Genomic DNA, 18,027 nt, shown 5'->3' with positions numbered 1-18,027 from the left:
CAGTACTTACAGGGGCTTATAAAAAAGGTGGAGAGCAACTTTTCACACAGGCAGACAGTGTAGGACAAGGGGGAAAGGTTTCAAACTAAAAGAGGAGAGATTCAGATTAAATGTTAGGAGGACATTCTTTACTGTGATTGTGGTGAGGCACAGGAACAGGCTGCCCAGAGAAGCTGTGGATGCCCCAGGTTGATGGCACTATGAACAACCTGGTCTAGGTGTTGGTATCCCTGCCCATGGTTGAGGGGTTGAAACTAGATGATCTTTAAGGTCCCTTCCAACCCAAACCATTTTATGATATTATGATAGGGGCAGTGTGTTGCATGAAAACTTTGAAACTATTGAAACAATTTTCATCAACCAAACCAGCAAAGTTCTAAAATACAAACTGTCCGACTGTCCAGTTTTCACAAATTTGTAGACTTCACAGTAAAAGAAATAAGTCTTTGGAGGACTTAGGGTATGTTAGTGAGCTGAATTTGCAGGTGTTACCTAGAATACTTCCTTCTAGGGGGGGTGGAGATAAGTAGAGAAAACCTAATGTGCTTTCTTGAAAACTTTTCAAGTAAATAATGAACCATTACAGATTAGAAGAAATCTCTGAGGGAGAATAACTGAGGTGATAGAAAAGGAGATGCAGTACAAAGTTAAATATATGCGCTTAAAAAGAAAAGTCAATTCCACTCTTTCTTTTATGCAACTACATCTTTAATGCCAGAGATCCTTCCAGCAACACAGCAGGATGAAGAAAGCTCCAAGATCGTGTTGATCATGTGAAATTTACATTGCTTTAAAACTTGGACTAGGAGTAAGATCAATTAGTGGGTGACAAACACACCTCAGGAATGAAGATCACATAACTCAATTGTTTAAAACAGTCTTGGAAAAGGACTTCAAATTTTCTTCTTTGTCTTTGGGATTACAAGTGTGGGCTAACTGCAGTCTTTATTTATATATAAAGCTTCAAAGAGAATACAATGAAAAATAAATGGGTCAATTGCTGTGCAAGGTCAAAAAACCAGCTTTACCCTTTGACTTGAATAGTATTGCACTGGGTGCAAATTAGGATTAGTATTTGAATAATTCTGTACCAGACAGTCAATTTGTATGATGAAAATAGAACTTGCCTACTCAATACTCTATTTACAATTGCAAATGAAGGATGAGATTGATAAATCATCCAATTTCTGCCAACTTCTACACAAATAAGTTACCTATAGGCCAGAATTAATTTGTTGCAATGACATTGCAAGGTCAGGTATTCTAAGGAAGCATTGTGCTAGCCCCTCCAGAAAGGGATGATGGCAGTCATCTATTTGTCCTCTTTGGGTTTAGGACTGATGTCTTTAGCAACTTTTTTTGACATGAAGAGGTGATGGCAGGTCAGATGAGGAGGTTCTGAACCAGCAATTTTATGGTGACCTGCATACTGAATGGCAAAGAGCAGTAGTTGCATTCCCAGTATTACTGCTGGACTGTGAAAATGGAATTTACAGAGCAAATTTGCATCCCTGCATAATCTCAGATGCCAGGTTGTTGTAGGGAATGGGTGAATATAAAATTCCTATCTGCATTCTTCATATGTAATTTTAACATACTCTTTTCACCTAGGAAGTCTGGCTCAATGAATCACTTGTCTTATCTAGACTCTTCTGCCTTAAAAGTTTGATAAAGGAGTATGGTAAACTATAAAATCTCTCTGTGGGAAGAGGAAAAGCAAAACAAAAAGTTAAAGAAGAAATAAGCTCTTCCTTAGCTACTGCCAAGTATCAAATTAGTTTCTGTTCATTTGAAGACTCACTTTGTATTAACTTTTCTTCTGACATTATAGGAAACAGAACTTGCCTGAGGCTTCATCCTTTAAAGACTGTTTCTGAGATGTTCTGCCTGTAATTGTTGGTTGTCATGAGGTCGCCTTGCTCTTGGATCACAGTTTGTGAAGAGAAAAATCTGAACAAACATATTATTTTTAAAACCACGACGATACGGGATAGCAAAATGTCGTTCATGTCCCATTTCTGCATAGTGATCTTTTCTCTGCATTCATGAGATATATACATAATGGTATGCTTAAAGGGAAAAGCATGTGTTTGAAAGAAAAAGACCCCGTTCAACAGTTTAAAATGCAAAACAAATCCTATTTACCAGAAAATGGAATCCATATCAATTCCTATGATTCTCCTCGCCTCCAGATTGTAATGGAAAATATGAGGCAATTAAAACAAAACCAGAAAGCTTTTTTTAAGTTTGATTGGAGCACTGAGATTGAAGGACACTAGAGTGGTAAGACAATCCTGATTCTGTTCCTTATTGGACGCGCTGGCAAGTCAGTGAGGATCTGTACAAACAGCTCTTAGCTGAATTTATGACTGGGTAATGAAACTGTTGACCCTGAATGCAGGTGTTTCTAAACAGTGCAGAGAAGCAACTGTTAGTAACCATGAATAGTAATCTTAGAAAAACCTATTTCACATTGTTAAAAATAAAAACAAAGTGTAAGATTTACTCTGTACCTGCTACAAATGAGAATTAGAATGAAGCAATATTAAACTAAGTGCTCAGGTTCTCCATTTAATGGAGAGAAGGGTGGCCTTCAAAAAACTTCTACAGGGAAACTTCAGGCACCTAATTCTGGTGTCTAAGTGCAGACACCCTTATCCTTCTTTATCTTGGCTTTTTTTTTTTTTTTTTTTTTCCTTTTCTTTCCTGCTATTTGGGTGAGAAAGAAAGCCCTTTGTCATTAAATCCCTGGGGACTCTGCTAGAAGTATAAGGGCCAAGGAAGGGGTTTAGTTCCCATCTCTTGAAGTCTTTAAAAGGCATGTAGTTGCTTAGGGATATGATTTAGCGGTGGACATTGCACTGCTGGGTCGGACTCGATCTTTAGGATCTTCTCCAGTATAAACAATTCTATGATTACAACAGTATTGATGGTAGGAGCTTTTAACTCATTTGCACAGTTTGAGAGATGTAAGAAGAGGAAGGCTGGCTTGCTTGTTTTCCTTTTTCTGCAGGAGGACAAACTAATTCGAAGACAAACTGATCCATATGCTTATTTATCATTCTTCTAGGAACATTTTCTCCAGAAACATGTTCTCTGGTGAGCACCTATGAAACTGCATGAAAGAGTACTAAATACAAACACAATCAAATTGTTGCAGCTACAAATACAAAACCATTTTAGTCTTGAACAAAACTTTTATCTTCTTTGCACTGGAACCATCAACCAACTAACCAAATGTGCAGGTACCAGATAGGCCATGTCACCCTTTGGGCTCCAAACTACAGCCAACTCACAGCTACGTTACTGACTCCTTTAGGCAAATTAGGGAACAATATTTTTGTGAGTAGTGCCAGAGTTTCTTCACTTAGAAGATGGGTATATTATGATGTATCAGGTATCTGACATAACTGATGGAATATTTAGCTATGGCTTTAACTGTCTTGCAGAATTCAGACCAGTAGCTGAAAGTCCTTCCTTTATGAGAGCTGTTAGGCCAGTGAATATTATGAAATATATGATTTGTTTTTATAAAAACAGACCTCTATGACTTAAAAAAAAAAAAAAAACAAACAAAAAAAACCCAAAACAACCTCTAAGTCTTGTATTTTTAAAATCTTAAATAACTTATCTGTGAAAGCATGTTTGAGAATGCAAGGACTTGTGCAATATCATGTCACTTTTAAAATTACAAGTTATGAATTTATGCTGCACTGTTAAACGCTTTTTGTAGCTTTTCAGCCTGACAGTACAAAGTGCTAGTTATACATGACATAATGAAGTCATACAAGACAGAAATGAATTATTCATGAACAGGTTACACTTATTCTGAAAAATTTTGCATTTATTATTTTACACATTTTATTCTATATAGCTGGAAAGAAAACCTGGGAACAAAATGGGTGGGAGGTCTTCACAGACAAAGAACCTCAGACACACAAACTTCTTCAACTGTTACCATTTCTCAAACTGTTGCAGCTCAATCTCACCCTGTTAAATCCAGGTCTAATAATCTGCTGCCATTTGGGGTGGACATAATGACAAAGTAGTCTCTTAGCATGTTTGAAACAGATATAATAGCAAAATACACTCAAAACCTTCTCCAAGAACTTGAAAAAAGGAACACAATAGATTTTTTCACAGAGCTACTGTATTGTAGGATAAAGAACACCTACTGAATCTAACCCTTACTCTTGAAATTTATTATCACATTTTCTTCACCCTCAAAATGATACATTAATTACATTTGTCTCTATCTTTAAATTATTATAAAAGTGAAAGAATATAAAATAAGTTACTCCTAATGCTTGGTGAAATGATATTTTTAAGGGGAGCAAACAATAAATTTACCTTTTTCGTGTAATGTCTAAATTTATTATTTTTCATTATTGAAAGTAAGAGGGTTTTTTTCAATCCAGGTGACTCTTCAATGATTTCTGTATCCACATTCTTGTTCTCTTCCTGAAGAATGTTCCACTTATAAAACAAACAAACAAAAAAAGAGAACTGTTTTATGAATTCAGTTATGACAATAGAGGGAAGAATGAGCAAAGCAGAACGTTAAAAGTAGAAAAAAATTCCTTGCAATTGGCAAGCCACTACAAGTACACCTAGTGCACTTGAAAGTATGGGGATTGTTCTCTGTGATGAACAAAAATGAAGAAAGCAATTCAGTCCTTCAGAGGCCTGGATTTTTTCTTCTTTGATATGAGCAGTGAGACAAGTGTTTGGAGTGCGGTTCCTGATAAGAAATAAAATAAAGTAGGAGAAGGCATTTGAACAGTGCAGGGATAGTCACACTTGTAATCATTAAACACAGTTTCATACAGAGTAATTTCAAAAGCAAAATCATTACAAAGGGAAGAAAATATACTTTTAAAAGAGCTTTATCTGACATGGCAGCACTATTCTAATGTTAGTAACGTATGCTAGTTTCATAGTCTCTGTTTTGATTGTTTACAATCTATTATGTGTACCATGGTCCTAATAATTGCAAAGCTAAGCAATCCATGTTTCTGCTTTGTCCTTTTCCTTTCTCATCTATATTCTCAACGTTTAAAAGTTTTGCTGTTATTATCATTATTATGTTTACTCTTAACTTCCCAAGAGGAGGATCATGGATGTGTAGAAAGCAAGTGTGGCAAGGTTAACCTTAGCAGACTGAGAGCAAGGTATGGAAACACAACAAACTTCAGATTTTTGAGGACCTCAAAAGACTAGGACACCACCCTAGGAAACAGGAAACTCAGTGTGGGCTTGTTTCAAAGTTTTCTGAATCACTTTGCTATTTTTATCCAACAATCACATGCTAGGGATCTGCAAAGTAAGAGAAAAAACTCCATGCAACAGGACAGACAGGGCTGGAAAACAGCTCTGCAGAGAAAGACCAGCAGGGAAACTCTCTTGGTAGCCTGTAAGTTCAATGTGAGACAGCCATGTACCCTGTTGTGACAAAGGTTAACCACATACTGGGCTGCACTAGCAAAAGCTTAGCCAGCAGTTCAAGAAAGCAGATTATTTCTCTTTAGTCAGCACTATGGAGGCTGCAGTTGAAATGCAACGATCGGGTCAGGGCTCCCCCAGATGAGATATGCTGTCAAAATAAACTCCAACAGGACATAAGGAAAAAATTATTTCCAAAGATGGGTTAAGAAATGGAAACAGCCTGTCCAAAGGGGTTGTATCATTCCCACCATAGAAACATTCAAAACCCAACTGGGGAAGGCTGTGAGCCACTTCAATGACCATTGAAGTGCTCTGCTATTATCAGGAGTTGGGACTAGGTAACCTTCAGAAGCTTTACGTGAATTACGCTATGAACTATCAAGAAACCCAGTTTCTTACTTTTTCACAAAGCAATTACAATGTCATAATTCTGCAGTAATTTTCATGTAGCATAGGCCAGCATCCATTATGATTCCCTTGTACATTCACTTGTGCCAACATAAAAGTTTGTGTTTTGCAGGCAGTAAACTAGGCAGAAAAACTTGTCCAAGTTAAAAAACTGAGTATTTATTTTGCTTGCTCCTCTGCCATCACCTCTCTTTTTCCAGCACAGCTGTTTGTGTGGGCACATCAGCAGGAAATGTAATCCAGGGAAGGCCAAATGCCTCTTCTGTCAGCTTCATGAGTTTAAAGTGATGACTAAACTACAGCATAAATTTCTCTAGCTTATTCACAGCCAATGCCCTTCAGCTCTCTTGTAATAAACTGTTTCTGTGGGTATAATCTCTCCTTGTGGTTTCTGCTCAGTTAGCTCACCTCAGGCAGTAAGCTGTGACCTCTATGGCATGTTACATCTGCTGTGTGATATTAACCACATCAGAAGCCAAATTTTTAAAAATGTCAAATAATTTTTCATCCCTCATTTTTTAAATTCCTTATTTAGAGGGAACTAAGGCCCTCATGTGCCCTAGGGGGTACCCAGCTTTATTAACTACAAAATTATGACATAAATTACTGAAAGTAATTTATGACCAACATTTTCTTCCTTTAAGTGGAGGAACCTAAAAATACTAGTCCCTGAAAATACTCCTCTTAATCTTGGTGGTCCATGTCTCCATAATCATGATACCTTTGTAACTTTAAAGGACAATGTAAAGGAAAAAAAAAAAAGAAAAAAAAAAGTTAGTTTTGGGGAGTATCCAGCTAAAGTAGTGTTACAGTAGGCATAATGTTAAGCTGTTACAAGTGCTCAATAGCTCCAGCAGCTCCAGGGCTGGGGATTCCTATTGCCTGGCCACTGAAGCCCAGCCGAGGGAACCCAGGGTCTCTGTCCAGGCTGAGGGACATGGCTGACACTTTCCCCTTTGCAGGTTCAACCAGCAGCAAAGCTGACTGCACATCCCAGAGACACACAGACACACATGGACACACACATTCACAGAGGTCACGGACAGAGCTGGTCACACAGAAAGCCACAAAATACTGCCCCCAGCAGCCCCCACAGTCAGGACTCACACCAGACAAAGGCACACAGGGACACGTCCCCTCCTCCTCTTCGACAGGCAGAGGCAGAATGTCACTAGTACAGGATACACATCACACTGCTGTGGTTCTTAGAATCACAGAATGATTAGGGTTGGAAGGGACATCTGGAGATCTTCTAATCCAAGCCCCTGCTAAAGCAGGGGCACCTTACAGCAGGTTGCACACAATCATGTCCAGGCAGTTTTTTGAATATCTCTGGAGAAGGAGAACTCCACAACCTCTTTGGGCACCATGTTCCAGTGCTCTGTCACCTTTACACAGTAAAGTTTTTCTTCATATTCAGATGGAATTTTCTGTGTTTCCGTTTCTTTCTGTTGCTCCTTGTTCTGTTGCTGGCAACTACTCGAAAGACCTTGGCTCTGTCCTCCTTATACCCTTCCTTAAAATATTTATATACGTTGGCAGGATCTGACCCCAGCCATCGCTTCTCCGGGACAAACAGTGCCAGCTCCCTCACCAAAGAGATATTGCAGTCCCTTAACCATATTAATCGTCCACCACTGGACCCTCTCTTGTCTCTCTTGTACTGAGGAACACAGAACTGGAGACAGCGCTCCAGATGTGGTCTCACCAGGACTGAGTAGAGGGGCAGGATCATCTCCCTTGATCTGCTGGCAATGCTCTTCCTAAAGCAGCCCAGGATATCATTTGCCTTCTTGACCACAAGAACACACTGCTGACCCACAGAGAGATTATTGTCTACCTGGGCTCCACAGAGCTGCTTTCCACCACATCAGCTCCCAGCCCATACTGGGGCGTGGGGTAATTTCTCCCCAGGTGCAGAACCCTGAACTTGCCTTTGCTGGACTTCATTGGATTGTTCTCTGCCCAGCTCTCCAGCCTGTCTCCCACTGAATGGCAGAACAGCTTTCTGGTGTCAGCCACTCCTCCCAGTTCTGTATCATCTGCAAACTTGCTGAGGGTGGGCTCTGTCCCTTCATCCAAGAAGTCTTTGATGAATAAAGACTGAACAAGACTGGACCCAGTACTAGGCACTGAGGTTCACTGGTAAGCTACAGGCCTTCAACCAGACTCCGTGTCACTGATCACAGCCCTCTGAGACCTACCATTCAGCCAGTTCTCAATCTCCCTCACTGTCCCCTCATCAAATCCACACTGCCTTAGCTGTGCACAAGCACGCACACATTTACAGATCCTCTGAGTACTTGCATGACCCCTCTGCCCACCCCGCACCCCTTCCCACATCTCATCCCCCTTACCCATCACACAGGCCCCTGACTGACTGGCTGGTCCCCCTGGACACTCACTGCACAAACGCAGCACTCACACACTTGTCCCACAGGTGTCCCATACTCAAAAGATTTGCCCCAAATACCAGCACAAACCTCCCAACCTGATAACCCTGCCTGGACTCAGGGCCTCCTACTCCCTGGCTGGTTCAGCTTGGAGTGTGCCAGGCAGCGCACAGCCTCCCCGCACATACACGTGGTTTGGGGCAGGTATGGCACTTAGAACTGGAGTCTTTGCTCATCCACAGATTCAATGTGTGGCTCCTCAGAAGTCATTTGAACTACTTTAGTCCTCAGTTCTTTTTCTCCAAGGCAGTGGTACGCCCTCCTACTTCATTGTGCGGTTCTAAAGATCAGAGCACTCAAGTTTAGAGGTTGTCAGACATTTAAATAACAAGCCCTAAAAAAAAGAGAGAGAATACCTTGATGAATATACTGAACAAAAGCTCCTTTCAAAGCAAAAGGAAGGAACAAGGAAGATTAAAAAGGCATGTCTCTGAAGAGGTTCAAAGCACAAAAGAGGAGGAGGGAAATCCTTTCACCCAGCCTCAGCCAGGTGCCCACATTAGCAGGACATCAGGGAGGTAAAAGATAATCAACTTCCATGATTCTCAGAGGGCAATTTATGTAATGCGTCATTAATTGTTAGAAAAATTTCATCAACTACATCTACAGGGAAAAGCCTTCCCTGGTCCAGGCATTCACTGACTACCATGGCTGGACTGCACACACAGACCAACCCTTCATCTACCTCTGGGTACTCACAGAAAAGAAATGTGCATTTGAGGAAGACATACACAGAATATTTCAGTTGTTCCCTTATCTAGAAAGATAGGAATGACATTAAAATTAACCACACTAGAGAGGTGTAAACAAAGCCTTTGTGATTGGTTTTTACAGCCTCCACTTGCTTTTTTAAAGTCACCATGAAACTGTATCTGTGCAAAAACTGAATTAGGTCCTACATCGCATTCCAGTAATGTTTTCATATCCTTCATATTTAGAAAAACTAAGAAAACAAAATAATTCTAAGAACTTCCATTCTTAGTCTATATTCTCAGCCACTTGACAGCGCATGGATGTGAAGACATTTAAACTTCGTAAGACTGTTCTTAGACTTTTTAAACTGCATTGCTAGTCTTCACTTCCACTTTTACTGCTTTCAGCTAATTTTCTGCTGAACACTAACGGTGAGCAGGTGTAATAAGAAGAAATAGAAGAGGACTCACAAAACATATGCACTACATTTTACAAAATTTTTAATAATTTGGTGTGTTTGTCTAAATTATGCTTACAGAAACTAATACAAGGTAACAGACTGTGTGCAACACTAATACCTGACTTGTACTGCACCGCAGGCATTTGATTAATGAATTAAATGCATATTTCAAGTTTTGAGTGTCTAGTTTTGAAAATGTAGCCCATTTATCCATTTACTACAAGTAACAGTAATGAGGAAACCACTTTTACTCTTGTTGTCTATTTAAATGGTACTTACCCAAGTAAAATAGACAGACGTTTGGACAACAGGAAAATGGCTGTTTTAGCTCCTTTCCTCTCTATCTAGAGACATGTATTCCATAAAGCAAGAATAGAAACTACAAAAAAACAGTTAACATACTGGAGTATGAAGTGTTCTCTGTAAGGGGAAAAAAAAAAAAAAAACAACAAAAAACCAAACTCATAGACAGCTTGTTTATGACTAGAAGAGTGTAAACACACATCTATTTTATTTAACTTGCTAATCCTCTGACACAACTTGTAATGTGTTTGATCAGCAGGCTTCTTGCTCATCTTCCACCATAGAAGTATCTTGGCTTTCCTTAGGGGAATTGACAGCTGGTAGCAATCAAAGTCATCTAACTGCCAGTATCTCATTTAAAGGGAATGACATTCAGCTACAGAAACGAAAATTACTTTAATTCACTGTATTGGACTGTGCATCTCAATGAAAAAAAAATGCAAACTCTCTTGGGAATGGAGACAATTAGATCCTTTTTTCTGGAAAGGGTTTTGTTCATTAATCAGTACTTCAGAGGCAAGCAGTACAGGATATTACTTGTTCTTGAGCAGGCCTCAGGCATAAGGCAGCTATGTCTATCATAATCCACTTCGGATATGTTGTCTTCAAGTTCAACATTAGGATGCAACCTTCTTCCAAATTAGCATAATTGGTTTATTTGTGGTCTTTCAAACAAAGGCAACACATTTTTCAGAAAATCACACTTTCAAAACAAATCACCTCTCTGGATTTTCAGCTCATTCATGGCAAGCCAAGTATAAGTTATGCTGTAATGTGCTGGACTGCTGGAGCAGAGTCCCCCACGATTTCCTTTTATCTTGTCTTCTCTGATTCACAAAGAAGGAAAGTTGCCACAGTTGAGACAGCCACTGCACTCAAAGTGCTTCAATAAAAACTTCAGATGGCCTCAAATAACAGCACCATATAATCTAGAAGTCTTCAGACCTTTTCTACATAGCAATCCTATGGGCAGTTCCCCACAGCTCTGGCTTTTTCTCACCTTCTTTTCTCTTCCTTCCTTCTGCAGTTCCAGCTCACTGCTTCCTGTCCCCGGCAGGGCCACCTAACACCGTCTGTCCCTCACACAACCTCCCCTCCCTTCCTCCTCACAGCACAACCAGCAAACTCCAACTAACTAGCTACCAACTCACTCTTTTATCACACCCAGCTGTGAAAGCAAGGCTGTTCCCACTCTTTGGTAATTAACACAGCTGCAATATTTTGAAGGCAGGATTGCCTTTAGCACTATCTCTATCTGTCTTCCCACAGAAAGTCGAGCCCAAAAGGTTTGATGACAGAGATGGAAGGTGAAAGAACCTTTCCTAAAAATTTCAAGTGGTATCAAGCTTTCTCAGTATCTTGTCCTGACTTTAAAAAATGTTAGGGGCTTAGTCCCCTAACCCAGTGTATATTAAATATCCTAGAACTACCAAGTGCCTTTCCAGCAATTCCCAGCTTCTCCCAGTGTCAGGTTTTGATATAGCACAACACCCTAGAAAAATGAAAAAGACAAACTCAACGTCCCAGTACTCTAGAGGACTTTATTTATTGCTGTACTGATGGACTGAAAGGAACCAGTGATGGGCCTGGCACAATCTTTTTCTATGTCATCACTTGTAACTTCTGAAGAGTAATGGGGTCAATTTTGCTTCTTATTCCACATGTTAGTAATTGTCCTGTTTACCATTGTATGAGCATGTCTGTACCAAAATTTCAATCTATCATATGCCTATCATCTTTCTTGTCCTTTAAGTCTGTAGTTTCAGAGCATTGTAGCCTCCTCAAGCATAAATTGGTCCTCCTGAATTCAGGAATCTCCGGAAATTATAGCTATGTCATGCTTTTATACATTAATTCTGAATCTTCAGCTGTGTGTTCCAGTTTCCAGTTTCAATCAGGATTTTTATCAGATGTCTCTTCTTTCCTGGAATTACACATTTGGCTTCATCATAACAGATTCTTATATATTTTCACATTTTTTTACATTCATCCTTTATGCATTTCACATTTGTGTGGAAGGCCCCATCCTCAGTCTGACTTCAAAGTATGTTGACATGATGAAGTTACTTAACAATTAGCTTGAGTTAATTAAAGCCTATGAAGCATAACAAGGGACAGAACCAGATATAGTTAGAAGTAAAGGACATCATGATTGTCTTCCTCCTCATTCATTGCTTGGATGGCAAATGTAAGCATAACTTAAATTTTTTGCTTGTCTTTCACAACCCACGTGAAAATTCTAGTGGCCTTTTACATGTCCTATTTTTCCACTCAGGTTATTTCCTCTACTATTAATTCACAATACTTGTGTTCAGCAGTCACATCAGGGCAAAGCACTTAGATGATATCTTATTTATTCAATGACAAGTGCCAAATGTTTTTGCATAATAGAACACACATACAGTTCGTTCTTTGGCTAATTCAAACCCAGTTATTATAACAGCAGATCCTAACTCCTCACATTTCTTTCTCTCTTTAACATGACATGTTTACTATAGTACAAAACCATTTATTTAAAATAATATTACAAAAGTTGACTATATCCCCTATTTCATATTAATTGCATAACTTACTGATCAGGTTACTCAGATGATGAACTGCTAAAATTCCACACTGAAAGAGATGAACAACACTACAAAATACCCAAAGCTATGAGTTGTCTTGTACCAAAACAGACAAAAGTCCAGTTATGGGGGCTGCAGTGAAGCTCTGCAGAACTCAAATTGACTCAGGTTGTTTCCATGGATTATTTTATGAATGTATCCAGCAAAACCTTGGAGTAGGGAAGAGCTGGTATTGCTATCTACTCACTACCAGCATAAATAGCTCCATTGATCCAGAAAACTGACTGCATTTCTGTCAGCTATAAATATTAATCAAAATTTTATCTGTACTCCTTTACACTTTTCTCTGCCATTTTTTCCTCATATCTGTATGCTTTTCCAAACTTATTTTGCAACAAGTTAAATTTTGCACATAGGATTAGAAGGCATGCATAGAGCAGTTAAATAACGGGTACTAATTCTTTTCCAGTTCCATTTCTTGTCCATTTTCTTGGTATGGTAGAAGGTCTTTGTACAGTTTTCCTAAACTGACTATTGCATCAGTCAAAGCCTAGGTAAATCGAGACTAGAGAGATTAAAAAGATGTCATTAGTGCAGCTGTTTATTATTTTTCCCTTGAGGTGACATCAGATACAGAACCCTTGCAGCTTAAAACCGAACCAAGGTATACACTGTAGCAGATGGCCCATCTGGTGTGACTTCAGAGTATTAAAATCTTCTGTAGGCTATCAGCACAAGGACCAGTCAAAATCTTTGCAATCGCCCAGACATCTTATTTCACACTACACAGAGTTGTGTGATCTCCAATTAAGATGTTCAGAATCACCATTATTAGCTTGTGATGAATGTTGATCATATCAACCAACCACAACAGTTCTGCATTTCAGCTGTAACCGTCCTGCTAATAGGCAGTTACTGAAACAAGGTTGTCTGTGACCCAAAATATTACTGAAAATCAAGAACTGCCATTTACAGACTATGAAATCAAACGACTTTCTAGACTCTGTTGAACACTGTCACTGTAGATTAATGTGATACAACCCCTAAGTGATTGCAAAGCCATGATTTACGTAAGACTGAATCTGAATGAATATAGAGTGTATAATCTCCCAGTTTAAAATAAATGGCTATACAATGAAAACTTTGGTTCTAGATACACAGATAATTTTTCTCTATTTCCACCTAAAACATAAACGGGTAATTATGTCCATCCCCACCTCCTCTCAGAAGCCATACTAATAGACATGGGGATAAAACCTTCAATTATGAGATTGAGGACATGTATAGTTCAAAGCTAGAAAATATGACAAATCTGAAAACTGTATTGAACAATGCAAATTATAAAGTATAGATTATTTACTAAATATGGTGAACACTTAAAAATTACAACAGGTACTTAGTTACTTGTAATCCTATTCGAAGAGTGGAAAGTATGAAAAGCAAGCATTGTTTATTCTGATATATCTGTTCTCATTAATTTTCTCATGTAAACACAGGCAGAAACTAACAGAGAAGGTCTAGAAATCAAAGAGAGTTTAGGTGTTCTAGTCTTCGCATGTAACACAAGTATCAAGCTCTGTGTATTAATCAAGATGTTTATTACTGTAAAATGCCAGAGCTGTTTCAAAGGGAAAAAAAAAAAAAAAAAAAAAAACCTACAAAAAACAATGCCCCAAGAGCTTGCTGTCTCTTTGTGGAAAACAGACAGGAGATGCAGACTAAATCAGGAGCAACACATAACAATGAGCAAGGCTGTATTTAATTCTTCACTTCTGTGAGCAGATTGGCAAAGGAGACTTCTAAAGAAAGATTTAAAAAATAATAATTAAGTTGTTTGCAGATGCTCACATATGACTTCTTCATAGACTGAATACCATCTGGGGAGAAGGCACAAAGGTACTTGTTTAGAAAGCTAACAAATTAATGATGGGACTGCTGTCATGTACCGATTAGAGAGCTAATTTATTCATATTGCAAAAATTTCCAAGGTTGAATACAAAGCTCTGCAAGTGTGAAAAAAAAAAAAAAAAAAAAAACAAAAACAAAAACCAAACAAAAAACCCCAATATATTATAGCAGAAAAGGAAAAAAAAAAAAAAAGACAAAACAGAAAGATGGAATAGATTTCACCAAGAAAATGTTTTAGGACACTTAGGTTAGTAGCAGCATTTATTCTTATAATCACTATCCAAGTAATTCCATACAACAGGAGAGTACATTTGCAACTTAACACTTCCCACAGTTTTTGAAGTAGTTTAATATCCATAATAATAACAGCCTGGAGAAAAAGGAGTAAGGGAACTAGTCATTAAACCTTTCAGGGGAAAAAAAAAATGTCTTCAGTTTTCAGACTATCAAAAACTATTTTCAGAGATGTGTGGAATAATCACCTTGGAAGTGTGAGTATTCAAGATTTTTTTCTCTGAGGATCGCAAAAGAATTTTATTGTTAATTCCAAAGAGTCATTAACATTGCTATTTAAATATATCTGTGATTCTGAATTAATATGAATATGTATAATAAAATCTATTGAAAGGGAGTGAATTTATTGACTGAAAATTGCTGAAATCCCCAGAACAGTTTGAGAGAATGAGATTTACCTCACCTGCCTTCAGCATTTAAATGTACTCTCCTGGTCTAAACCAGGTATCAAAGCATCTTCTATAGTCAGTGAAGACATAGAAGGATCTCCAGAGGTTCTTCTTTCCATTTGTTTTAAATTCATATTTTAAGAGTGGATCAACTGCTTTTGTAGATGTTAGTTTTTCTTCACTAGATAAAAGTGAGAATTTCGGTTAAGTGCTAACTCCTTAGTCAGAGAAAGAGCCTAACTTAGCTCTTTACTGATTAGATTGTCCTTAGCCAGAGAATATGAACCTCCCCTACACATATATGCTACAAAACTCCCATATATTTTGTTTTACAGAACCATAGTACTTTGAAATACTTTCTCATTTCAGTTACACTGTCCCTTGTTCCCAGTATTGTTACCAACTTGTGACATGAAGGGCCACAGCGAAGGCAAAGTCACATTCCCTAAGCAGAACCTGGAGTGATCATTACAGGGATAAGGAGCCTTAGAACAAGTAACATCACTGTCGGCTGGGTGGAGGGTGGATGAATCAAGCTCATGATATGTCAAAGCAATGCAGTTTATTTGGGATTGGTACATTCCAGCGCTCAGTTCTCAGCAACATTCCATACCTAAGCCTGCCTGCTGCTTTTGCTGATGAGCTCTGCCCTGCTCTTGCTCCTGTGCATGCTGTGCTTCCAAAAATACTCTTTCTTAGTACTCTATTTTCTGCAAAAAAAGAAAAAGAGTTGACCACTGTACTGCTTTTAATCATGTATATTTTGAACCACCTTTGGGGCTACATTCTCCTTTCTCCATGTCGTAGTCCAGATAAAGAAAGCTGCTTGAAAGTATGTATCATCTACCTAAATGCTGTCTCTGGATTATTTGGGCTGCCTTTATTAATCTCCCTGCAAACCTGTGCAGACAGATCTTCATATTCCCCCTCTCTTTCAATGAAACAAAAAGAGGTCTTTGTTGGTGCTTTTCTAAATGAAAAACCTGCATCTATGCATGATGTCCAGATTTGAAACTCACAAAACATATGGTAAATAATAATTTTATGAGCACTTACGTGGGGTATAGTGATTGACTTCTTGATGACTTCCTGCTTGATTTTGAATCTTGTCAAAGGCTTTCCTTACTTCTTTGAGGAGACTTCCTCTTCATTGGTACCAGCATGATTATTCAATACAAGGGGAAATGAACTCATGAATTAAAACAAATACAGTTTTGTAGACAGATTGGGATAAGGAATTACATTACTTTTCAGATACTAATAGGCACACGTATAATGATGGAATTTTTTTCTCTCAGATTAAGGATGGCAGTAGAAGTAACAAACAAAGCTGTTGAGCCTCATGAGGTTATTCATGGAATGCACACATACGATGGATTCCTGTGTGTATCACACCCTAGAAAAGAAGACAGACTTCCACTCTGCCAGATATGAACCCTGTTGATCCTGCTGTGTATGTGACTCCCAAACTTCTCGTGTTTCGTCACTGTCGATACACCAAATCATCACCAGACCCTTGTTACAGTCACTGGAACTACTCCTGACCCTGATTTTTGGCCTGACTTCCTCAGACTTGCTTCATCATTGCAAAGTCGCCTGACAGTCTGGACTATTGGCTAAACCTGGCTTTCATCTCTGGGCTGGGGTCAGTGGGATGGGCCCTGGCTAGCAAGGCCCCTTGTCCTGCTTGCCATGGTATCTCCCTCAGCATCACATCCCTGACATCCCTCACCATGCCCTGACACTTAAGCAGAGGCTGGTTCTTCTCTCTCTAAATTTTCCATTTTTAAGGTAACAGAAACCATGTCAACTGACCTCTTCTTTTCTTGGAAATACACCTTGGCTTCATAAGTGTCCATTCTGGTTAGGCTGTCATATAATGAACCAAAACCATCTTGAGACCCTACTGCCTGTGGCCAGCTGAGGGACAATCCTGTAATTGTTACAATACAATTTCTTTCACTTGCCTCCCTCCCCTCAAACACATATCTGAGAGCTAATTGCATCTCTAGTCCTACAGGATAACCTCTGTATCACAATCCAACATAACCATCTTTCCATTTCTGCAGATATACTTTGTAAAAATAAGTGAAAGCATTAATTTTCCTTAACCAACAGATTTCATTCACTATAACATAGGTGAAGGAAGATGGAAACTTGTGAAGTTTGTTCTGATGAACACTGTCATAAAACTGCCACTTAAGAAACTTCCTAGAAAAAAATCCTAAGCTTAACTGTGCTGCACTGGAAGAGTACTTGTGATGCAAAGTACACCCTCCAATTACACTCTTCATCATCCTATGACGAGATGAAGCTACTATTTAACATAAGAAAGGCAGTGCATTGCACTCTGTAGAAATTTATGACTATGTGTGTTAAAAAGCCATTAAAAAATCATGTTGTCCATTGAAACTTGCCAAAGAACAGAACATCAAAAATAATATGCAGTTTGGATAGCAACAGAGTGACTTCTGTTACCCACAACATGGCTGATTATGTTTCATACAGAATGTATTTCAGGAATTTCCCCAAATGATATATATTGTTTTCTTATAACAAGAGGAAACTTTTTCCTTAATCTACATGTACAATACTTACTGTAACTGAATATTAACTTGCAGTAACCATAATATGATTATATCCACTACTCTTGCAAGAGGAAAAAGTAGATTGAGAAACTTAAAGATGGATTAGAATAAGAAAAATCAGTCAGAAAGAAATAAAAACTATATAAACAAATTATAGTCAATTTTGAGACTTCTGCAATACATAACTAATGCATAAAAAGCATTATATATGCACATACATATGTGTTTATCTCTCTTTCCCTCCCTCTCTCTCTCCTAAAATGATACATCTGTCAAAAGAAAATAACAGATTTCTGAAAGCAAACTGTATCATGCCCTAGTAGAAAGTAATATAAATTATCACAAGGAAAAATGAAAGACAGAATCTCAGAAGGAAATTTGGAAAGTGAATCATAAAAAATATAGAAGTATATTAAAAAAGGAAAGCTATGAGGAATTTGGAGAGTTATCAGGAAGTAATGGGAGATAATTACATCTCAGAATTCTGACAGAAGGCTTAAAATCTTTGCAGTGAATGCCCTG

General features: G+C 38.4%; 1 long non-coding RNA gene across 1 annotated transcript; it reads right to left on the bottom strand.

Moving 5' to 3' along the window:
* Nucleotides 1-1,554: 1,554 nt before the first annotated feature.
* Nucleotides 1,555-10,877, bottom strand: LOC136285279 (uncharacterized). The gene is made up of 4 exons (XR_010719409.1): nt 9,739-10,877; nt 8,345-8,640; nt 4,351-4,476; nt 1,555-3,115 (listed from the first exon to the last, which is right to left on the bottom strand). It is a non-coding gene; the product is annotated as an uncharacterized lncRNA (long non-coding RNA).
* Nucleotides 10,878-18,027: the final 7,150 nt, after the last annotated feature.

Source organism: Chamaea fasciata, unplaced genomic scaffold (genome assembly GCF_029207755.1).
Source record: "Chamaea fasciata isolate MVZ Bird 193981 ecotype frontalis unplaced genomic scaffold, bChaFas1.0.hap1 SCAF_2, whole genome shotgun sequence".
Classification (NCBI taxonomy): Eukaryota; Metazoa; Chordata; class Aves; order Passeriformes; family Sylviidae; genus Chamaea; species Chamaea fasciata.
The sequence above is the reverse complement of the archived record's forward strand: the minus strand, read 5'-3'. Positions and strand labels throughout refer to the sequence as shown.